The 25,022-nt window shown below is 44.7% G+C and overlaps 1 pseudogene across 1 annotated transcript; it reads left to right on the top strand.

Annotated features, from left to right (window-relative positions):
• Window positions 1-6,963: 6,963 nt before the first annotated feature.
• On the top strand, window positions 6,964-21,034 carry LOC311242957 (transforming protein RhoA-like; annotated as a pseudogene). Its single transcript has 2 exons — window positions 6,964-7,004; window positions 20,538-21,034. The product of its transcript is annotated as a transforming protein RhoA-like (transcript).
• The last annotated feature ends 3,988 nt before the right edge of the window (window positions 21,035-25,022 follow it).

Below are 25,022 nucleotides of genomic sequence, written 5' to 3'. Positions count from 1 at the left end.
TGGGGATGACAGCCTGTTCTAAGGACAGGTTAAATATGTCAGTGAATACCGGAGCCAATTGGTCGGCACAGACTTTTAGGACAGGGCCGGGGATACCGTCCGGTCCTGCTGCCTTCCTGATATTCACTTTCTTAAAGGTCCTCCTCACCTCATGTTCTGCGTATGCCAGGTCGAGGGCCTTGAAGCGGATTCGTGCAGCAATGGGGAGCCAGTGCAGGTCCCTAAGAAGTGGGGTGACATGGGCCGACTTCGGTAGGTTTGAGATCAGGCGGGCCGCTGCGTTCTGAATGAGTTGAAGAGGCTTGGTGGCAGTGGCTGGGAGGCCAGCAAGCAGTGCGTTGCAGTAGTCGTGGCGGGAGATGACTGTTGATTAGACGAGGAGTTGGGTGGCTTCTTTTGTCAGGAAGGGGCGGATCCTTCTGACGTTGCTCAGGAGGAATCTTCAGGTTCTGGTTGTCGCTGCGATGTGAGCAGAGAAGTTCAACTGGTCGTCGAGGACAACACCAAGGTTCTTGTCAGCTGGTTCGTGAAGTCTCAGTTTTAAGATTTCACTAAATAACTTAAAATGGCTTACCCTAGTTCAGTATAAAGCAATGTTTCTCAGTGAGTGTCCTGTCCTTCCTCAACAGATTGTCAATACAGAGTTTTTATTTTATCAATTAGCAGCTAACAGATTAATGAAGTCCAGACACTGTTCACTCAGTGCTTCATATACGAACATAAATAAAGGACATTAACTTATTTTTGCTATTGTTGCTTGGGTGTCTATCAGCAGTTAATAATACTTTGAAAAACGGACTTAATACTACAGAAAGGCCAATATTCACCTTGAATTATGAAAGGACTTAAAAAATATATAGGGAAATATAGCCCATGATGTAATCTAAACCATAATATGGTTTAGATTACGTTACGTATCAAAGTACTTTTACATGGTGCCTTCCTGATACATTCTGGGACAGCAGTGATATTTCATCTTTTGCTAACGGATGTCACCTGTTCCTCATTTCATCCAGGCCAAGTTAAGCGGCATATGAGAAACTGGGCCTTGGTCTGTGCAGTAATGCAAGGATAAACGCCAGGCCAACAGCACTTAGGGTGTTCGTGCCCATCAGCCAGGAAAAACATTGAGCATAGGAACTGATAGGAACAAAAGACTGATAAGAAAGAAAAAGAAAAAAAAGATATAGACGTTGATGATGTTTCCTTGACAACAAGGTGGAAAGTCAATGCCCACAGGAACCTTAGATAAGACAAGGAAGTAGAGTGCTCCTTCATACAAAAGGAATAAGCATCCCTGTCTTGTTTTAACCCCTTGAGAAACAGATAATGATGTACAATAAGTAGAATATACCAACATCTACACTGTGTTGACATTATAAGGTTGTCTATTTCCCCACTGTGCCCTGGGGGGCCTGGTGTTATTGCATGCTTGCCATCCCTCTAAAGACTCTATGATGGATATGGATATCTGTTGGGCTACATTAACCATGACAAATGATCGGCACCCTGTTTCCACATTCCAAGACATTACAGTGAGATATGTCTGCCAGAGGCCATAAACATTCACAACATATTAAATGTAATCAGATCCCAGCCAGACAAATTTTTGGCAGCAGCTCCCTTCCGCACATCCATGATAAAGGCTATGCAGAACAGGGGGAAGATTTCCTCCATCGAGGTGCAGGGTACAACAAATAAAAGGCCATGTCTTAAACCTTTTTTTATCCTTATCCTTTTTATTTTATTCATTTTAATGTTTTCTTGTTTTAAACCTTTTATTTTATTTTTAATTTTATTTTCCTTCTGCTGTGAAGCACCTTGAGAGCTCACTGAGTTTAAAGTGTGCTATATGAATGAAATCTATTATTATTTTATTATTATGATGTTTTTCTTCGTTTTCATCACTACAGTGGTTCTGATTCAGGCAAAGACATAACAGTTAATTCAAGGAACATTTTAACCAGGTCAAGACTAAACATTAAACAAAAGTGATGTTTATGAGTCTTATGAAGCTCATGTTTGTGCATAGCAGACATGGTTCAGAGTAATTGTGTTCTTGATAAGTGCTCGCGCAAGCCTCGGTCAGATTGATAACCCAATAACTCATTGGTCCGCATCTCAACATCAAGCAGCGTCCTGCGATGTCTGTGATGTCCAGGACTCAATGCGTCCACAAACTGCAGGGGTTAAACCCGACCGACCTAAGCCTACACATGCACCACTCCGTCCCCTCCAGTCATCGGTCGATTGATTGGAGTTGCGGAGTATTTTTATTTTATTTTGCACTGAGAAGGACTTTTCCTATTCATATGATGTCCATTTCCCGTATTCGGTTACACGTATTATCACTGTATGGCTTTACTTGATAATCACATTTATACAGAACCCACCTTTAGTCCATATACATATATATTTTTCTCCTTAGGCCTCCGTCTGGATAAAGCCACACTTCTAAAGTTTTTTACATCATAAATCAGGAACATTACGGGACCGAGTGGTTGTCGGCTGGTTAAAGGGTCGCTTCTAAAGTCTTTTCATCATAAATCAGAAAGCAATGGGTAAAGTTATAATGCAATAAAACATTTCAATGCTTACCAGTCGTCTTTCAGTTTTAGAAGAATGGAAGCAAAAGGGTGTGTTCCAAAAGAAGGTTGTTTTATTTTTTAACAGTATAAGATTACATTAAAGGCACAGTTTCATTTTTATAAGTACACAGGTTTCTGCTCACAATATATCAGAATTCAGTCATCTCCACAAAATCTCTCAAAAGTCTGCCTCTCGAAGGAGCAACAGTCATTTTTATATTGATCCTGTATCATATTCCGATTGGTCTAAAAACAGTGATGTCACAGGGATGTCATTTCACTAGCAAACCAAAATACAATACGTAGTAAGGATGGACTCTCCTCCTCCTTTCACTTGCGTTACCTTTAGTTACCTAGTTTTTTAAGTATGAGAAAGTCCCTCCATTTTTCAGAACAAACAAAGGGTTAGCCTGTTAACCATGCGGTACCAGGCAGTACCGGGCGAGGCCATCCATGAGATTTCTTATCAAGACTCCTTAGAGTTTATAGCAGAGAATCTTCAGAGATGCCCTCCTCCAGAAAACAGTTTACACATCATATAGTATTATTCTCTACTGACAGTTAATTTTAAGCATGAAAAACTTTACTGTAAACATTTAACATTTAATTGTTATATAGTTTTAAGATTCTCTCTATCGTTTCAAGACTCTGTATAAGTTTATAACACAGGTGGCGCTTGTGGATTTGTGGCACACATGACGTGTGTTTCCTTTACTCTAAAACTTCACAACCTCAGCCTTTATCTCCCCTGGGGCCCCATCGCTTGCCATGTTATCAGCAAAAAGCAGGCCTGCTCTCAGAGGCAGAGGCCTCCCCCCCCCTCCTTCTGCTCTCCCCTGCATAAACAGAACAGGCGATTCATTCTTTAAGCTTCTTTCTTTCTTTCTTTAATTCTTCTTCATCCTGGTCGGTCATTTTCCATTGTCTTAGTAGCGTCTATACTGGGGGACGAGATGGCGACTGCGGGGTCACGTGGCTGTGACTCTCCACAGTTCTATTGTTATTTTATGTTATTAGGTTTGTTATTATATTTGAGATAGTGAAAGGTAGTTAGCCCTGGTAGACTAACAAGACTCCAGAAGGAAAAAACATTTTACAGATCAACAAATCATGGGCTCCATGCATGGGAGAGACTAAATGCACCCAGGGGCCTGCAAACCCAGTATACATTTATTTTTAATGGTGAGGTAGTAGGAGTGGTTAATGTTAGGGGTAAGTTTATAAACAACTTTTAATATTTGTTTGCAGGCCCCCGTGGGTGCATTTAGTCTCTCCCTCCATGCATTCTGATGCCAAAGAACCATGGGAGCTTTGGCAGGCATTTTAAATAGCTGGCCAGTTGCTTCTCATTGTTCAAAATTGATAATAAAGAGTGTGTAAAAAAGATTAAATAGTGCGGGTCAACTGTTTTTGTCTTTACTGGACCTCTTTACATGTCTGGATGGACAGGGAAGACATGGGAGTGGTCTCCAAGACATGGCATAGTCTTCACATGCCATGGAATAACATCCAAATGGGAAAATACGCAGCAGATCTAGCATGGTCTTCATGTTGCCGCAATATGACATTCTGTCCTTTTGATATCCCATGCGATATTATGTTGTATTGACTACAGCAGGTAATCAATGGCCCACTCTGGTTGTCAAGGCGACAGTATAGCCGTTGAAGACACAAACTTCTGTAGGTTGTAACAACAAAGATTACTTGTTTGTGGAGAATAGTTAAAGGTGCTATAGATAACGTAAAAAGAACTATAGAAAAGATAATAATACATCCATAGAGCTTTGAGAAAGGTGTAGAATAAGAAATATAGCGTGTCTTGCCCCAGAAATGATTGATTAATGAATTCATCATTGAAAAAAATTTTGCAGGTCAAAAATGTATGTTGTTTACATATTGCAGGCATGTATCCCCTTCCTACTTCCCATTTCCCCACATGGAATGCACCTGATTCGATAAATTACATGCTGGTGCTCTAGTGCGATATCTAGTGGCTGAATGTTATCTATAGCACCTTTAACGTTAACAAATGACAAGAGTATAACAGCGGTTAGTTGCTGCGTGAAATGTTCAAGCCTCTGCCTAAATTAGTGAGAGAACGTTTATTAAATGTGGTGATAAGATACAGCATAGTGAGCCTGAATGAAGGTGATGCTGTCTAGTGCTGCTCTGGGCATCTGTCTGTGTCAGTTGTTAAACACTGCACCACAGGCACCAGCAAACAGCAGGCCCATATGTCAACCCTGAAGTTTACTCTATGACTTTAGATCTGGCCTGTGTGTGTACATGTGTTTGTGTGTGCCTGCGTCTCTGTGTGCACATGCATGTTCGTGTGTGTGGCTGCCTGTCTGTCTGTCTGTCTGTGTGCGCACTCGTGTGTGAGTCTGTGCATCTGTCTATTACAGGAATTAATAGGAATTAGAGGAATCAATGTTATATATTTGTAAGACTTTGGTGTCATAATATCAAACACAATGGATGTTTTTTCTTTTTTTTTTTTTTTTTTTTTTTTTTTTCCATTTTCCTCCGATTTTCTCCCATCCCAATGTTAGTCGTATGCCAATTCCCAGTCCCTTCCTGATCGCTGCGCACTTACCCCCCACAGTCAGATCATCTGGGAGAGTGGAGGCTACCACGTGCTTCCTCCGACACACGTCCAGCCAATCACCGCTTCTTTTCACCTGGCAGCGCGGATTCTCATTGAGAGGGCGTAGCGTGTGGGAGGACTACACTATCCCCCTCACGTCCAATCCGCGCTTAGCAGGCGCCCCGACCGAACTGTAGGAGTCGCTGTTTACAACGACCCGGACCCACCCCGCCAGCTTCTCCCACCCTCTGATACAGCCAATTGTATCAGTGCAGACGGCCAGCCAAGCTGGTGACAACCCCGGAGCTGTGAGCTGGATTCGAACAGGCAAATCCAGCTCAGCTCCGGGGCTGGTGACGAACGCAATCTCCGCTCGGCCACCTAACCGCCTGACAATGGATGCCATTTTAATACAAGAGTGCTCGGGAAAAAGGCAGGTGCAATTTTATGGATATATATATATACAGATATAGATTAATGTATACAGTGTGTACAGTGTGGGTATATAAACAGTGTGGTTGGGGTGAATTTCCTTAAAGATATTACATGCCTTTCTCAGACACAGTTTGTGCTGAACAGTCTCAATTGCAGGAAGTGATGTACTAGTGATGTGTTGGGCGGTTTTCACCACCCTCTGCAGTGCTTTCTGGTCTGAGCCAGTGCAGTTGCCATACCAGACTGTGATGCAGTTAGAAAGTATGCTTTATATGGCACATCGGTAGAAGTTCACCAGAATCTAAGGAGACAGATGGGCTTTACTGCAAACTTGATAATGTTATTGGAGCCATGTACATGAGTGCAGTCATGGGTGAAAACGGAGTAGAGGAGAGGGCTCAGCACAGGTATTATAGCACAAGTAAGTGGTTCCTCTGTGGAGAATATTAGTCATCACTTTTTTGGGGAACTTCAAAGTCTTGTTTTTGTGGTGTGCTACATACAAACCTTTGCGTAACTGCCCATTGTTTTCAACTTGATACCATACATGTTTTTTGCTGAAAATACTCAGATACATACTAGGGATGTTAACAATTAGAATAAAGATTGATTGATCATTAAGGATTTACTCAAACACATGATATTTACTCGATCAAACAATGATATGTGTCACCCCCCCGGTCCTAATGGACCGGTCATCGGACTTACAGCACCACTCATGAACAATACACCACTGCATTTGTGTTTGTCTATGTTTATTAATTTGTTATCTGTTATGCTCACGTATCTGTTGTCTGTGTATCTATTGTCTGTGTTGTGCCCCATTGTCTAGTCTAGTGTATTCTCCCCCTGTGTCTGTATCTATGTGTTATTTAGTCTCGACATGTTTCAGTATGTTACCCCAGGTTGTTTCAGTCTTTCCCACACAGCTGGGGCTTGTTCCCAATCACCCTCATGTGCCAATTAGTCTGTGTATATTAGTGTTGTTTGCCCTGCCCTCCTGTGCTGGACCATTGTTCATGTTACCCTCGTCCTGTGTGCTGTCAACCTTTTATGTTCTCCGTATTCACTGTGAGTCAGTTTTGTATTGTTTTCCACGTTCAGTAAAGAACTTATTACTTTATTCCACGACTCGTGCTTCCTCTATTTCATCCGCCACTACCTCAAGTCTGCATTCTGGGTTCTACTCCTCTCTACCACTGACATGCCAGCGAAACGTTCCAGTAATCGTAACAGAATGGTCCAGCCGAACCTGAACCCTGCAGAGAGGAGAGACGGAGCGAGCTTCGCGCTCGAGATCCTGGGCGCTTCGGTCCTGTGTGCCGACCAGGCGACCGCTCGGGATCTGGCACCATGGGACGCAGTGGCCGGGCCAGCGGCGCCGATGACAACGGGTGCTTGCGCCACGGCCACTCCTGTGCTGGATCCCTGGGTGGGGAGTCGTCTGGTCCGCAGGGGAGAGTCGGGGAAGGGGCGCGGATCCCGACGTCATAGCCCCAAGGGATGGGGTCCCCAGGATCACAGGTCTTCCTCGCCGGCCTGGTCGAGGTCTCCTCAGCCCTGGGAGGTTCCGGAGGACGAGCCACCACCATGGCAGACCTGGAGGACGACGCCGCATTCCGCTGCCGGAGGGACCCCGGTCGGGGGTTCTGCACCGCGTCCTGCCGCCAGGGAGCCTCCGGTTCGGGGTTCGGCGGTGGGTCTCGCCGCAGAGGAGACCCCAGCCCCAGGTCCTACTCCGGAGCCGTTGCCTCTACCCACCATCCTTCCCTGCTCCAGCCCTCCTCGTCAGCCCCCTCCCCCGACCCAGTTCCCATGAGCCCCGTCCCTCGACCCCCCTTCCTCCCCCCGCACCTCTGCGCAGACGCTGCTACCCTCCCTCCCACCCTTCCCGTTCCCGGGGGGCCTGCTAGGCCGAGCCCCGTCCCTCCTCCCCCCGCACCTCTTCGCCAATGCGGCTTCCTCCTCTCCCACCCTTACCGTTCCCGGGGGGCCTGTTAGGTCGCCTGGGAGTCGACCTTTGAGGGCGGGGTACTGTCAATCGTTGTCTGTGTTGTGCCCCATTGTCTAGTCTAGTGTATTCTCCCCCTGTGTCTGTATCTATGTGTTATTTAGTCTCGTCATGTTTCAGTATGTTACCCCAGGTTGTTTCAGTCTTTCCCACACAGCTGGGGCTTGTTCCCAATCACCTTCATGTGTCAATTAGTCTGTGTATATTAGTGTTGTTTGCCCTGCCCTCCTGTGCTGGACCATTGTTCATGTTACCCTCGTCCTGTGTGCTGTCAACCTTTTATGTTCTCCGTATTCCCCGCGAGTCAGTTTTGTATTGTTTTCCACGTTCAGTAAAGAACTTATTACTTTATTCCACGAGTCGTGCTTCCTCTATTTCATCCGCCACTACCTCAAGTCTGCATTCTGGGTTCTACTCCTCTCTACCACCGACATGCCAGCGAAACGTTCCAGGAATCGTAACAGATATGTTGTACAACATATGTTTCAAAGCTTGTTTCAATGGACAGATAGAGGGCACAATATAACTATGACGAGGAGGTGACTACCTCTGTGTCTGGAAAATAAGCGAGGGGAAAAAACACGAGCGACGGCAACTTGCAAAGTTAAGCAGGCTAAGAGAAGCGTTGATTTTGAAAAAAATATGGTTGACGGCGAAGGATTTCGGCAAATGATACACCTGCTTGAGCCAGAGTGCACTATTCCATCCTGAGGCACAACCACCTCACACATCGAGGAGAGCTACACCGATGCAACGTTTAGAGTTGCTTGCGCAGCTAGCTAACGTTACAGGTGCTTGCAAAGTTGCATTGACGACAAACAGCTGGACTGCCCTGACGACCGTCACTTGCTACAACTGTACATCACGAGGACTGGCGAGTCACCACTGCTGTGTTGCTAACTAGAAGTTTACCTGGTCGGCACATTGCATACCACCTCGCTAACAGTTAAAAGAAGCCATTCCCCATCCCTGGATATCCGACTGACTGGTGGAAAGTCAATGCGGGGAGATTCCCCAGGCTGGAATCGGGACCATGCATGTGAGTCAGTCTGAGACAGGCTATTTATGTTCTATGTAGGCTATCTTGTTGCAAAATAATAATAATAATGATAATAATAATAATAATAATAATAATAATAATAATAATAATAATAATAATAATAATAATAATAATAATAATAATAATAATAATAATAATAATAATAATAATAATAATTAAATAATAATAATAATAATAATAATAATAATAATAATAATAATAATAATAATAATAATAATAATAATAATAGCCTCATTAAAAATTCGATTGTTGCTTCGTTAACAGTTGGTTGTTTTCAGCGTTATTTAGTTGGGCCTTTTGGAAATGTTCCTCGACATAAGTATATTTTTCCTTTTTGTTTATATAAAACCGTGTTTAGAACATTGTTGTGTTAGGGTTTGAAACCGACCTCAACAGCACGGCACAGACAGGTAGTTCAGAGTTAGCCAAACACTAGGGCGTATTTATTTACAGAATCAAAAAGAGTCAAGTAACAATTCTGAACAACAAAAAAGGAGACTGCCTTCGGCAGAGTTATCTGCGGCTCTGCAGATCCTCCCGGTGTTAGAGGTGGGGAATCGGCGTAGATGCCGTTGCGGCTCTGCAGATACTCCCAGCTCCAACTCGGAGTGGAAACGGAGAGAGAGAGAGAGAGATCAACAACAGTCCAACAGTACACAGAGGCAGTGCAGTTCAGTCCTCCCTTAGCTGAGTCCAGAACAAAACAAAACGGTACTTCTTCAGTGTTTATCCAAAACACACAATTTAGCTGAGTCCAGTGCAAACAAAAACGATACTCTTCAGTGTTATCCAAAACACACAATTTAGCTGAGTCCAGTGCAAACAAAAACGATACTCTTCAGTGTTATCCAAAACACACAATTTAGCTGAGTCCAGTGCAAACAAAAACGATACTCTTCAGTGTTATCCAAACACACAAAACAGATAATCCAAAAAGGGTTTGGTTCCAAAACTCACCAAAGCGCAAACGCGTAAAGCGGGCAACGAGGTGCAGCTCCAAACGGAGGATCAAGATATTCACCAGCGGCAATCCAAAGATGTCCTGGAGGGAAAGTAGACGAGGCACAACAACGGGGGGAAAGCAGGCAGAAGCAGTAGTATTCAAAACGACCCGACATCGATTGAAAGGAGGTCCCAGTATATGAAGCCTCTTGAGCGCTAATCACAAACTATGACAGGTGCGTGATGGAATTGGTAATCGCTCCAGAAGCGTGTGGCGGGGAATGCACCAATCAACACAGTACCTTAAAGGAGCGTGTGGCGGGGAACGAACCAATCCTCACATGTTGAGTCTGTTAAATACATGCTTTTGATTTCTTTAACCACTTAACGTTCTGACGGCCCGCCCTTGTTATGACGCCGTCCCGTTCTTCATTAGTACAGTTGGTTGTTTTCAGCGTTTTATGCGCATAATCTGTTATTTAGTGGCTGTTTTATTTTAAATTTTTTACATAATGCAGCTCGCCCGCTTAAAGTCAACACAATGTGTTTTAATATGTCTAGGCCTCTACATTTCTATGTTTCATATTATGCCATGCAATGTTGCGAGAATGAAACATGTCGCTGCTGTGAAAATAAAGCTTTTGATTGAGGAAACAAATACATTTGTTATTGTTTGGTTAATTGGGTATTTTTTGTTACAATTAATCAATTGATTGATCGTTAATGTTAAGAGTAAAGGTAAAATGTCCTCAGTTGTGTTATTATGTGCTATATATATATCAATGTGTTCTCTGTATATATCATAAGTGCAGTAATGTTGTTGTAACACTATGGGGCGCTCTAACTAAAGGTAGAGGCGCACATCTGTTCCACGTACTGAGCCTATAAGCCAAAAAGGCTAAAGAGTTCATCGTCTCTCATTTAAATTTAAATTTAAATAAAAAATAAAAATAATATATATTTTTTTATATATAGTTTACAATAATAATACAAAATCATTATTTTTCATCTCTGTGTTATATATATATTTTTTTTTGGATTTTCTCCCTCTTCTCCTTCTCACTCTCTCTAACACTGTCAGACTCACTGAGGCAGGCTGGTAGTCACTGCAGCTCAGCCAGAATAGAGAGCAGAGGGAGGGAGTATTCGAAACACGGTTTTATATGAACTTAATAAATAAACAAAAACGAAAATGTTCAATAGGTCTACCTAAATAACAGATAGTGAAAACTAAAGAAGCATTAATTATATAGCCAAATATTAAATAATTTTTTAGTTTTAAATATTCTAAACACTGTGTATATATTAACTTAATAAATAAACAAAAACGAAAATGTCCAATAGGTCTAACTAAATAACACATATCACGCTGAAAACTAACAATCATTCTATAGCCTGTTTCGCAAATGCCTATCTATTTCCCAGCGCTCGCGTTAGACTGACACGGTGCCTCGTCACACAATCAGTCCAAAATCACTGCTAGGATGCTACCGAATCCGATGTCGCGAGTATACAGAGGTACTGGCATGCCAGCTTTGCCACCTTTGCCAGCCTGGCTTATTTTATTTTAGATTTACAATACACATGAGCTAAATGTTACACACACGCAGGGCGAGATATGCTGCATTGCATAAAGCTTTGTGTCGCAAATATGGGAAGTCAATTAATTAACTATTAAAACATTTAAAACGTATTGAAGGCTATATGGAATCTTTGACACACACACACGACACAATAGCCTTAGTCACTATACAAACAAACAGAAAACAGAAATCAGATTTCGAGTAGAGCAACATTTATATATGAAAGCACAACAGAACAGGGCAGTGTGACCACACACCAGCAAATAATAATAAATCAGAAAATAATAACTTATAATAATAAATCAGAAAATAATAATACAATATTTGGCTTACATTAGTCATTTAATTCCTTTAGAATTTAAATGCGTTGTGGAGGAGAAGAATAGAGTCCACCGTAGATGGCTTCAGCGTGGTTCTCCTTTTATCCACTACTCTCCCCGCGGCAGTGAAATTTCTCTCGCTGCTGCTGCTACTTGCGGGAATGCTGAACACAATGCTGAATACTGCAGATTTAACTTTTATTGGCACTGTTGCTGGAAGGAAGGCTGTCAGTGGCAACTGTTGTGGCTAGCATTCAAACGACCGCAGCCACCGCGTTCAACGTGTTGCAAGAGGGAGAATTTTTGAGAAAATTTGCCGCTCTGGTGGAGGCGGGCCAGTCCAGAACGTTTCCACCTGACGTGGCAACGTCTGAACGTCATCCCCTCGCGGGATTGATTGATTGAAAAGTTTATTAACAGAGCGGGCACGTTCGAATCCTCTATTAGTGTATCAAACATTTAGACTTATCTTTCGCCGGCAGGACATTTACTGAGGACCAGCACAGCACACCACTGTGGATATTATGATTTAACAAATCTATCTGTCCAGGAGGAGCGAGGAGGACCACATTATTGGCCAGGTAAGCAGCCTAAGCAGTTTCTAGCTTGGATGCTAACTACTAACGTTATCAGGCTAGCTTGGTTGTAGCTGTTTGTGTTATAACGAGACAGCAAATGAATGAATGAATGAATGAACACTTTATTTAACAGATTGCAGAATGGGTACAATACAGTACGGCTCAACACACAATTGTTAAGGGGATGCAGACCAGAGAAAGACTTTCGTCTTGTTTACATCAGGGTCCCCCATTTTCAATTCATATTGACATTTATGACATACTCAACATACATGACATTTATGGCATAGGGACATATAGGCATAGACGCCTGCGCATAAGAGCACGCGATGCAGCTGCTCTATGACTATTGAACTTGGGGGAGCAAGGATATGATCTTGCTCCACCACTTTTTGATCATATGAAAAATATGATATACCCCCCCCCCCCCCAATATATAAATCTAACCATAACTACGTAATTTCAATAATACGCAATGACACTTAATAACACGTTTTTAAGTTTCCAAAGATTGCGAACCCCCCCCCCCCCCCCCCCCCCCTGCCCCATTATGGTTTGGTCCAGTTCCTCCCATCTCCAGCGCGTAGACCTTGCGCTGCAGTCTGGCTGCAGTGTAAATATCAAAGCCCACAGAGTGTGTCATAATATTGGTGGCAGGCAGGCAGGCTTTTCCAGTAAGTTGTTCAAATAAAAGGATTATGTTAGACATAAGTTACTATTGAGTGGTAATAGAACTTCTACGGTTCTACCACGCAATACATACAAGTGTTTCACGGTCCCGAATTGCGATCTGGTCATACGGTTTCCTTGAATAAATAATAATAACGTTTCCCTCTCTGGTTGGCGTTAGCTTTAGTGCTAGCCGCTAGCTAACGTTATCTAGATATGTGGTGTGAGCTCAGCTGGATGACGTTGACTTCATTTCCAAACGTTAACGCTATCGCTATCTATATGGCAGACGAGCAGGGCCGGATTAACGACGGCCGCGGCCCGTGGGCCTATAGTGATGAGGGGCCTCCATTTTTTTTTTTTTTTTTTTTTTTTTTGAGATCGATGTCATGATTGTGCACTGCAGACTCAGGGAGGAGGCAGAGAAGGAGAGAAAGAGACACAAGATTTACAGGTAATGGAAATATATCTTTTTTCTCTTTCTTATTAAAAACGAGGCCTATTTGAAAGGAGATTGATTTAATAAAAATGAATGAGCGAAAAATCAATATACAGTGTATATACAGTATAATATATTATTATTATAGTAATTGGCTATCATACTGCAATATAAACTGAGTTTTATAGTGAAAAGAGCAGCTTTATTGGTCAAGATTGAAGGCTCTATATTGCAGGAAATTGCACGTACAGGTTTATTACATTTAAAAAAAAGTCTGCCATGGAGGGGGTCGTGCCGGACCCCCTACAAACCACCCCTTGCCTGTCAAAAAAAATAAAAAAAAATTTAATAAAAATACAAAATTTAATAAAAATAATATTCTTGCACCCCCACTTTCAACTATAACTAGGCGGCCATGCATATAGGTATTTAGTACTGATACATTTGTGACATATGCGGTATCCAAATATACAGTACTGTTACTCGTAGATCCTGACAGAGTATATACATATGATGGGGAGGAGACTGTACATTAGGAGGGGGTGGGTGGGTGGGAGAGAAATATACATCCGGCAGTCACTTATTCATCCATATTAGCCAGGTTAATTTGGACATATTTGTTTGGTTTATTTAATTCTTTTTGAGGTGTGCTGTCCTATAAATGCCAAGTAATAGTTGTTTCATGGACCAAGACCACAACAGTCTCCTCTCCTATAGCGTCAAATGTTTTATCTGCTGACAAAGCACACTACCTGTTGGTTTTTAGTTCACTCATTGTTCAGGGAAACACATTGTTAATGACATTGACGGATTGTGACTTTTGTGATTGACTCAAATTATATTGATTTGGAAAAATAAATATAGTCACTTTATTTGAAGAGTCAAAACTGTTCTCTTGGCTTTGTTTTGTTCATAGTAGTAACGCCGCCGAGCCATACTGTACATGTTGACTGCTTGGTTTGACTGGCAGTGGCCGCCGAGCCATACTGTACATGTTGACTGCTTGGTTTGACTGGCCGCCGAGCCATACTGTACATGGTGACTGCTTGGTTTGACTGGCCGCCGAGCCATACTGTACATGGTGACTGCTTGGCTTAAAGGGGCTATGTACTATAAATGTCATTTTTCAGTCTCTAGCATTGTATTATAGTAATAGGAGTTCGTATCAATGTGTTTTAGTGTCTAAATACCATATTGGCGGATTGCTCTGTTTCAGCTCAGCCCCTTTCCTCCTCCAGTAAATCAGGCCATTTTGATTTGAAGGCCTGAGTCACGTAATTCGGGCTCTGGGTAGCGCACAGTGATGCGATTGGCTCTGTGGTTGGAGCTAATGCCCGCCCCCATTCTACCTAGACTAGACAGTGAGTGGAGGAAGCCACTTCCTCAGCTCCGTGTGCTCTGGAGGGAGAGAAAGGAAGAGAGAGGGAGAGAGAGATGGAGAGAGAGGGGGCACTTGGGGGGGGGGCACCTGCCGGCCGCGCGCCACACACCCGCAAACGGTTGAAAGAAAGAAAGAAAAAAAAACACAAGCTGCCGCGTCTCATCACCGAGAGCCGAGAGGGAGAGAAAGGAAGAGAGAGGGAGGGAGGGAGAGAGGGGGCCTTGCCTGTCTTTTTTTTCTCTCTCTCTCTCTCTCCCACCCCCTCCCTCTCTCATTCTCTGCCGCGCGCGGACTCATCACCGAGAGGGAGAGAAAGGAAGAGAGAGGGAGGGAGGGAGAGAGGGGGCCTTGCCTGTCTTTTTTTTATCTCTCTCTCTCTCCCACCCCCTCCCTCTCTCATTCTCTGCTGCGCGCGGACTCATCACCGAGAGGGAGAGAAAGGAAGAGAGAGGGAGAGAGGGGGCCTTGTCAATAACGGCTTTTCTCTCTCTCTCTCTCTCTCTCTCTCTCTCTCTCTCTCTCTCTCTCTCTCTCTCTCTCTCTCTCTCTCTCTCTCTCTCTCTCTCTCTCTTCCCCCCCCTCCCTCCCTCCCTCCCTCTACCAGTGCAGACTGTGGACTGACTGTCAGCATTTAAGACACCGCTCGGTCACTTCGAGTACAAGGTAATGCCCGTTGGGCTGACCAACGCCCCTGCTCTCTTCCAGGCCCTTGTCAATGACGTTCTCTGTGATGTCCTTAACCGCTCTGTTTTTGTTTGTTTGGATGACATTCTGATTTTTTCCCGCTCTATGGAAGAGCACGTCCAGCATGTCCGCCGGGTCCTCCAACGCCTGCTGGAGAACAAGTTGTTCATCAAGGCGGAGAAGTGTGAGTTCCACGTCTCCTCCATCGGGTTCCTCGGCTACACAATAGAGGGCGGCCAGATCCGGGCGGACCCCGATAAAATCAAGGCAGTGTCGGACTGGCCCAGACCCACCAACGTCGAACAGCTCCAACGCTTCCTGGGATTTGCTAACTTCTATCGGCGTTTCATCAAGGACTACAGCCGGGTCGCTGCACCCCTCACCCAACTCACTTCGCCCTCCATGCCCTTCGTCTGGTCCGCTAAGGTGGACTCTGCCTTCTCCGAGCTGCGTAGGCGCTTCACCTCCGCGCCCATCATCGTCCAGCCGGACACGTCCCGCCAGTTAGTGGTGGAGGTGGACGCCTCGAGTACCGGGGTGGGGGCGGTTCTTTCCCAGGGCTCCGCTCTCGACCAGAGACTACACCCCTGCACCTTCTTCTCTCACCGCCTGACCCCGGCGGAGGTCAACTATGATATTGGGAACCTGGAGCTCCTGGTAGTCAAGCTGGCCTTGGAGGAATGGAGGCACTGGCTGGAGGGTTCAGAGATCCCCTTCCTGGTCTGGACGGACCATAAGAACCTCGCCTACATCCAGACCGCCAAGCGCCTGAACTCCCGCCAGGCCCGCTGGGCGCTGTTCTTCGGCCGGTTCAATTTCACCTTGACCTACAGGCCAGGCTCCAAGAACATTAAGCCGGAGGCCCGTTCCGGGCAGTTTGTCCCCGAAGGGGGTCCCTCGCACCCTGACACCATCCTCCCCTCCTCCTGTTTGGTGGCTTCCGCCACCTGGGAGATCCAGTCCGTCGTCCGAGAGGCCCAGGAAACTCACCCCACATTTTGTTGGTCCCTACGAAATTCAGTCTGTCATTAACCCCTCAGTCGTCAGACTCAAGCTGCCATCCCATATCAATCAGCGCGGCTGTGAGGGATTCCCTCATCAACAACCCCTACATCAGCCCACTGATCCTGTTCTCCCTCTTCTTAGTGTTATCTTAACAACCTAGGTACGACAACGCACACCTGGCTACTCCTTCCTTGTTGCCTGCCTTGTCCTAATCTTTGTTCTCCCTGTGCCCAGGACCACCGCTCCAGATTTACGCTGTCTCCCGAGACACCACCCACCTGGACGCTCCTGTGCTGCATGAGGAGTGCACCTGCTCGCGCCTATTTGCACATTCCTGTACTTGCGTACCTGTCTACTTGGTGCCTACATTAAAACCAACCTAAAACGCTCCATTCTCTCTCCTCCTGTGTTCTGCTATTGGGCTCCGCCACTGCTGCTCTAACACGATTGGTGTAAAACAAGATATTTTTCACATGCACACAGGTCAAGAACCATCCATTGTCTATGGGAGAGGCACATCTGAATGGCTTGTTGAATCACATGTTTTCTGACCTAGGCAGCCCAGAAATATCTGACTAGGTTGTCTTATTTCACAGTCTGTGGGCGGGATCCAAAACAATTAATTAATTGAAAGTAAGGGTGCAATTAGCACTGTGCAATCCATTATTTGTGGATCCTGCCCACAGACTGTGAAATAAGACAACCCAGTCAGATATTACAGACACAGAAACAACCTGTCGAGAACAGGACTGAAACAGAAGGGTATGTGTTAGGGTTGCAAATTGTGAATTGAAAGTAAGGGTGCAATTAGCACCGTGCAATCCATTCTTTGTGGATCCCGACCTGTGTGTTAGTAGGCCCATCAGAGACCCAAATGTACAAACACAAGCACTGGAAAAGTGAGTTTCTCAGAATATGTGACCTTTAACTCATGCTGAGCAACAATGAGCATGTTTCCATTATGCATAATGCATGAACTGACATTGGGTAATTGGTCTTTCAGCATGAAAATAAAATGTAAAATGTATTGTTTATCGGATAAACATGAAATAATAGCCAGAGAAAAGCCTGTGCAACTCAACAATACTAACCAAAGTTGCCTTTTATCTGTGTCTGTGTTGTTTTTCAGTTTCCTTAGAATGGTTCAGTCACTAAGCAACTTTGTACTGCTTGTTTGAAGTGTTCATGGCCAGACAGTGGATTTGGTGACCACTTATAAATATCTCGGTTCCATTATTGACAATCGTCTGAAATTTGATTTTAACATTGAAATGGTCTGTAAGAAAGGTCAGCAGCACCTCTTCTGTCTAAGGAAGCTAGCCAAATTTCAGGTGGATAAGTCCTTGATGATTTCGTTCTATAGGGCCTTCATATAGTCTGTTGTTTCCTTTGCTGCCATTTGTTGGTATGGAAACCTTGGCATTAAAAGAATGCCCTAAACTCATTCATCACCATAAGCTGTCCCCATCTCTGCCGCTTCACGCCAACTTGAAATGGTCATTTTCGCAGTGTTTCACGATGTTTGCAGAGCTGTGTGTGTTCTGTATTATAGCTGTAGAGACAATGGTGTGGCGTATTAGACAGACACTACTCGCAGTCTATCATGGAAAAGTTTCAATCAATCAATTGATTGAAAATTGTATTAACAGATTGCAGAATGGGTAGAATAGAGTAAGGCTCAATACACACAATTGTTAAGGGGATGCAGACCAGAGAAAGACTTTCGTCTTGTTTACACCAGGGTCCCCCATTTTCAATTCATAATGAATTGTAAGTAGGGTGCAACTAGCACCGTGCAATCCATTCTTTGTGGATCTAGCCCCAAGTGTGGAAAAGGCCCCAGGGATGGGTAGACATAAGGACAGTGGGATGTAACTCGATGCTAGGCAACGCCCCCTTTTGTAGGACATGCCCGGACATGTCAGTGGTGCTAGTCAGCTTATATTATAGTGGGCTTTAGTTGATTCCCTCAGTTCGTGTGTGCGTCCATGATCACAAGTAAGTGTTAAATATGTGTATAATGAGGATGCTTAGTCATTGTTGGTGATTTATATAGTTAAGGTATAGTAATGTTATAATTCTACCAGCTGTTTAGGAAGCAATCTACCAGTATGTTTATAGTGATAACCTAGCCTATTGAGTATAATCTATAATGTTGTTGATTATAGTATTTAGTACCGGTTTAGCACTGTTTATCCCCGTAACTAGTATAGCACTGCTTATCCCCATTGTTAGTCCCACTTGTGAGGTTTATGTTACTTATAGCAATAGTATAGACTGAATGAGTGGCACGGTGGTGTAGTGGTTAACACTGTCGCCTCACAGCAAGAAGGTCCAGGGTTCGATTCCCGCTTGGGGACCAGGTTTCCATGATGCCAGTTACCCAGGTGGGGTATCTCCCAGGCCTTGCTGTGTGGATTTTGCATGTTCTCCCCGTGCTCGCAAGGGTTTCCCCCCCTCGATAAGATAAACCCAATGGAAAAACATGCACAACAACAAGATCGCTAACGCTGTGGCGTCCTTGACAAAGACGGACAGGAGCACTTGGATTGGTCCCCTGCCGCGGCTCACGTTGACGCCTGTCTGCTCCCGGCTGCCCTTGGGGGGGAAGGACGACGGGATGGGTTAATCGCAAGGACGAATCGCATACATGCATACATGCCGATTAATGACCTCTGAGGAGGTCCTAAATTATTATCCTAAATTATTATTTAAATGTAACATTGATGTCTTTGTTTCCTCCCCATTTAGAACCACACTCACACACTCCCACCATGTTAATGGGAATAGAATAGTAACAAGTGCCTGTGCATCTGTCTGATAACTGGTAATAAAACTCCTCAAAGGATGTTCCTGCCTCCCGTGTCCTGACTAGACACCCTGTGTCGTTGACTACATTTCCTAACCACCAAGAGCTTCAATACACCAAGCATAATCTCTGTCAATCAAGTTGTGTGCGTTTTGATTTGCTTTTTTTTGTGCTTATTTCTGTATGTACACTTGACATGACTCAGTTGCTTTTCGAGTTTAAATACATGTTTGAAATGCAAGTTAAATAACTACTTGATTGTTTTAAAGTCAGTGATGGGAATAACGGCGTTATAAATAACGGCGTTACTAACAGCGTTCGTTTTTTCAGTAACGAGTAATCTAACGGATTACTCTTCCAATCTTAATAACGCTGTTACCGTTACTGCCAAAAATGCGGCGCGTTACTATGATTGAATCTGTTTTTTTCATCAGACAGATCTCTGCGCCGAGAAGCAATACTTTTTTTCCTTGGTTAGTAGGCAGTGCGCGATTGGCTGAGGTTGAGTAAAATGTCATGGTAAGCCAATCAGAGGTAGAGGTGGGCGGGTGTTTGAAAGCAATCTGACACACAGCGACAACACAAGCGACTCAGTCAACGACAGCCCGCGGGTCCGTGTACGTGTTGATAGTTTGTTTGGCGAGCCCAAATATTCCAAAACTAATCCAACGAACACAAGCGACTCAGTCCATGAGCGTTTTTTGTTTGCTCTTATGTTAGTTGTGTTGCAGCGCAGGGCACTATACAGTAGTGGAGGCTACAGCCTTATCAACAGTGCTGCACTTCCTGGTTTAATAGCACAGTATTCAGGTGCTCAGACTCAGAGATATATAACATAGTAATTATAATATCTACATACATGGCATTTGATTGGAGGCTAGTCTCACTTTGTCCCACAGCAACATTAAAATAGTTTAGATTTGTGTATGTTGTTTATGTAAAAAATGTACTTGAAAGTAACGCAATAGTTACTTTCTGAAGTAACTAGTTACTTTTATAATTTGTAACTGAGTAAGTAATTTAGTAACTTTTTGGAAGAAGTAACTAGTAACTGTAACTAGTTACTTTTTAAAAGTAACTTGCCCAACACTGTTTAAAGTTATAGTTTTGTGAAAAGGAAAACCCAGCTTTGTAAAAATCCACTTGTAGCTATAGCTCAATCTGTTGTTAAAAAGTTTACTATCATCTTCTTCTGATGAATTGTCATCAAATTCGCTGCCGTGGAAACGGATGTCTAAGTCTTTGCGTGGCTGTATCGAATAAAAGTAGAACATGAGAAAAGGAACACAGAAGTAAACGTTTTAACTACAGATGGAACTGTAAATGTGGCTTTTTACAAAGCTGGGGTGAGTTTTCCTTTTCACACTTCTTACCAGACTATATATAATTTTAAAACAATCAAATAGTTGTGCTTGGTGTGTGATTACATGTTACGAGTTTCAGCAGAAAGGACCAGTTCCCAGAATACTTGTCCCCCTGCACATTCGAGAACTACTTGGCTGATATTGACAAAGCAAGGAGGTGGAGCTTAGGTTGTGGGACACATCAGGTCAGGACTATGACTGAGACTGAGGCGCCTCTCCTACCCAGACACGGACGTCATACTCATGTGTTTCTTCATAGACAGCCCTGACAGCTTGGAGGACATTCCAGAGAGGTGAACTCCAGAGGTAAAATAATTCTGTCCCAATCATCCTGGTGGGCAACAAGAAAGACATGTGCAACGACAAGCACACACGCAGAGAGCTGGCCAAGATGAAACAGGAGCCGGTGACGCCGGAGGAGGCTCGAGACATGGCCAACAAAACAGGATGGCGGCATTCGGCTACATGGAGTGCTCGGCCAAGACCAAGGACAGCATACGGGAGGTGTTCGAGATGGCCACCAGAGCGGCGCTGCAGGCCCGCCGCGGCAAGAAGACTACTAAATGTCTACTACTGTAAAAGCGGCCATCGTTTCATCGGACTCTTGTGTTTACCTCTGGTGTACCGGGGGTGAGGGGGGGGGGGGGGGGGGGTAAACGAGGGGGAAGGAGCGGAAAGGGAGAGAGAGAAAGAGATCACAGTAAACATACTGCTGTATAACAGCCAACATTCTTTCTTACACAGTACTGTATATTTTTTATGTCTTGTATGTCATAAATGTCCTGATGAATTGAAAATGGAGGACCCTGATGTAAACAAGACGAAAGTATTTTTCTGGTCTGCATCCTCGTAGTAGTTGTTTGTATTGAGCCGTACTGTATTGTACCCATTCTGCAATCAGTTTCCAATCAATCAATCAGAAAATATGAGCAAACTCGTAGGTGCATAGGGAAATTGTATGACATTCTGCTGCCCAGATATGCGGTAGCAAGCTGGGACTCTGTTGCGGCTTGGGCAAAACAACTGCAAAAACTTGTTTTTGTATTTGTATTATTTTTATTATTCAATATTGAATTCCTTAAGGAACCAAATTTCCCTTTTCCCCTACTGTCCTCACTCCCATTCAACTTTAAAACAAGATGTCAAGAAGAGAAATTCTGACATAGAGAACTCCCAGAATCGTAAGCGGTGGCACTTAAGGTAACTTACTTGCGTTCAGCGTTTCTCTGATTGGCCACGACGCCCATGTGACCGCGGCAGAGAGGAAGAGCGGCAGAGCGGAAATAGGCTGCTGCTCCGGCGAAAGAAAGACAGGCATTCTATTGCCATGCTCTGCGACAAACTCGAACCTTAACCAACTCCGAAAGAATGCCTAAACTTAACCCTAACCTTAACCAACTCCGAAAGAATGCCTAAACTTAACCCTAACCTTAACCAACTCCGAAAGAATGCCTAAACTTAACCGGCGAAAGAAATACCATGCTCTAAGACAAACTCTAACCTTAACCAACTCCGAAAGAATGCCTAAACTTAACCCTAACCTTAACCAACTCCGAAAGAATGCCTAAACTTTACAGGCGAAAGAAAGACAGGCGCTAGTTACGTTTATATAGAGAGGCGATAAATTAATTAAACGTAAAAAAAAAGAAAAAAAAATTGAAGTGATTGGAACTTGTCACCAACTGGACCGCAGGCTCCACAGCAAGCTGGCGAACGAGTTGAGCTAACCGTCAATGTTAAAACAGGGGGGATTGCGTATGCATAATGCCGCGGCAACCTGCGCACCGCTGCCGCTCTGCCGCTGCCGCTCTGCTGCTCCGCCGCGGGGGCGTGCTAGGCGTGGTCACGTGGGACGCTGAACGCAAGTAGGTTACCTTAAGTGTTCAGGCGGCCCGCGTCTCCCTGGCCAAACGAGAACAGTATAGTTGGGTCAAGAACCAAAATTCTGGCTAAGATGTTTTGATGATTGATTTGACTTATATGGACCTTTTATAAAATATTTAGCCCCCGTGTCCCTCCCAAAAAGCCCGGCATTTTTTGTCAGATGGCCAAATCCAAAATACCTGCTGACGCCATCTTGAAAAATTTACTTTTGATCCAGAGCACCTAGAATCATGTATGAATACACTTTTTTGTGTAAGTCAACCATGACGATCCCAATTCTGTCAGTTTGACTCTATGACATCAATTTGACTCAGAAATCCAAGATGGCCACCATCTAGTAGAGCGAAAATATAACTTTTAATGTCAAAACCAATTTTACCATGGTACTGCTGCACTTTAAACAAACTACCTTCATAAGGATCTCAGCAAAATAATTGATGAATGTACAGTATGATAAGATAACTAATTATACTTCAAAATACGCTCTCTTAAATAGCTGTAACTTGAACAGATTAAAAAAATAAATTCTGGCCACGCAGGACCGATAGAGGGAGAGAGGGAGAACGGGAGGAGAGGTAGGGAAGACATGCAGCAAATGGTTGCCGGGACTGGGAAATGAAACCCGGGACGACCGCTTCGCGACTCAGCGCCCTATGTGGTGTGCTACTGGAGCGCCCCAACAATGAAACCACTTTAAACATGTCATGATCAGTCCGAATCAGAGCATTCTGCCTCACTAGATTCTGAATCATCAGATTCCAATGAATCACCCCTCCTCCTCCATACATCATCATCTCCCTTCTCATCATCATCCTCCTCACTCTCCTCTTCCTCACTTTCTTCAGCTGGCCCTGGTGCAGGTAGATGTGTTGGGAGAGCAGGTGGTGTGTGGCGGACAGGGCGTCAGCGACCACCCACCAGCTCCCAGCCATGTCCGTTTTGGCGAAGGGTGTCGCTTCAGGGAGGGGTGGCGCACTAGGAGGCAGTGTTGGCGTAGGCTATCTGCATCTGGAGGGAGATGGATGAATGATTTGTTCTTCATTCTCTTCCACTTTGTGGCACAGGCCTCAGCCATGGTTCTACTCTTCTTGTCGCCATAAATAACATGTTGTGTGAACTCAAACAGCTCCTCTAGCACCTCCTCCTCAAGGTCAAGGCTATCTCCACACCGCGAGAGCAGCCGCCGTGCCATAGGGCTCTTTTCCACCTTGTCATACACCGACGACTTACCCCTGCCATAGAAGCCTGAATTGGCATCACAGCCTGTAATACAGTGTAGCTGCACAATACAGTCTGCCATCTCCTCAGTAACCAGGCCACAGCTGAAGTCAGTCTCCTGCTTTCTCCTGATACAGAGCATACCGGGCAGCTGTTGAGAGATGACCGCTGCCGTGACATAGGCATCGGTGTCGGCTGCATCAATGACAACAGGGCCACTGTAGCCTGACTCACGTAGAACTGTGTAAGCAGAGAAGAGGATGGTGTCAGCCTCAGACTGGTCAAAGCTGTAGTTCTGCATTGGTTGCTGGGTTGACAAGTTGGTGCAGTGGGAGCCAACAGAGTAGACGATCTCTGTATCTACACCCTGTGCAACAAGGTCAGTCAGATAGCTGCATATTACCTTTTGTAGCCGCTCCTTGTTGCTGATGCTACACAGCAGTGTTTTGAACTCTCTGGCAGAGGGGAAGGGGTCACCCAGCTTCATGTAGGTGTTGGGGACATGTACCTTACCTTGTACCCGCAGATCTCGCTCATCATCTTTAGTTGAGTATGCTGTGTCGTACGGGTCATTTACACAGAAAATACGGTCAGCATCACCATGGCGGGCAAGGATGATGGATGATACCTTGTGGACATAGTCCAACCACTTGTATGGGGTGCCATCTTGTGTCTGCCGATCTTCTGCTGGTGGGGTTGCCATCCTCCAGATCATGCCCATGTCGACAAGAGCGGTGTAGGGTTCTTGCAGATCTACAGATTGGAGAGAGAGCTTCTGAATGAGCTTGCTCTTCTGTGTCTTCCTATATGTGCCATTGGAGTTGAATAAGGCCACACATTCCTCAACAACACGATGTTCCAGCAACTTGGAGAGATTCACAAGTTGAGTGACCTCAACCAGGTCGATCACTGCCTTGAGAACACTCTGCTCCATCTTAGCAGCTCTTGCTTTGAGTTCCTCCCCGGGCTTCTCCATGCAGGGCCGCTTGGCAAATGTCAAGCTTTTGCTCTCAGGGACAGGTGCATGGAGGGAGGTTTTCTTACTGAACACCCGGTCTTGCAAGAAGCTGGTCAACTTCTCCTCTCCCACAGCATGGGCTGAGTTGAAGTCCGCGATGAGTTCATCGGAGGCAGGCATGGCTGACTGTAGGGTGCGGAGGGTGGGTGAGGCTGGATCAAATGGGAAGGAATCAAACTCATGCATGCATGCGACCAGGTCCTGCACGCGCTGCTCATCTTCTCTCATCCTTTTCGGACCACATTCTATGTGCTTCCTCTTGGCTTTTTCTTTTTTGGCCAGGGCATTGTGAGCCACCCGGATCTTGGCCAAATTGTTCACATTTCTGGAGTGCACTAGCAGCTGCTTCTCATTCTGGAGGATGGAGAGCCAGCCAGACTTCATTTTTCATTGTACACTCGATCGACATGTCCCAGGCCATGTTGGAGTAGGTGTTGCCTGTGATGG

Source organism: Notolepis coatsorum (assembly GCF_963971535.1).
Source record: "Notolepis coatsorum genome assembly, chromosome: 16".
NCBI classification, from domain to species: Eukaryota; Metazoa; Chordata; class Actinopteri; order Aulopiformes; family Paralepididae; genus Notolepis; species Notolepis coatsorum.
The sequence above is the reverse complement of the archived record's forward strand: the minus strand, read 5'-3'. Positions and strand labels throughout refer to the sequence as shown.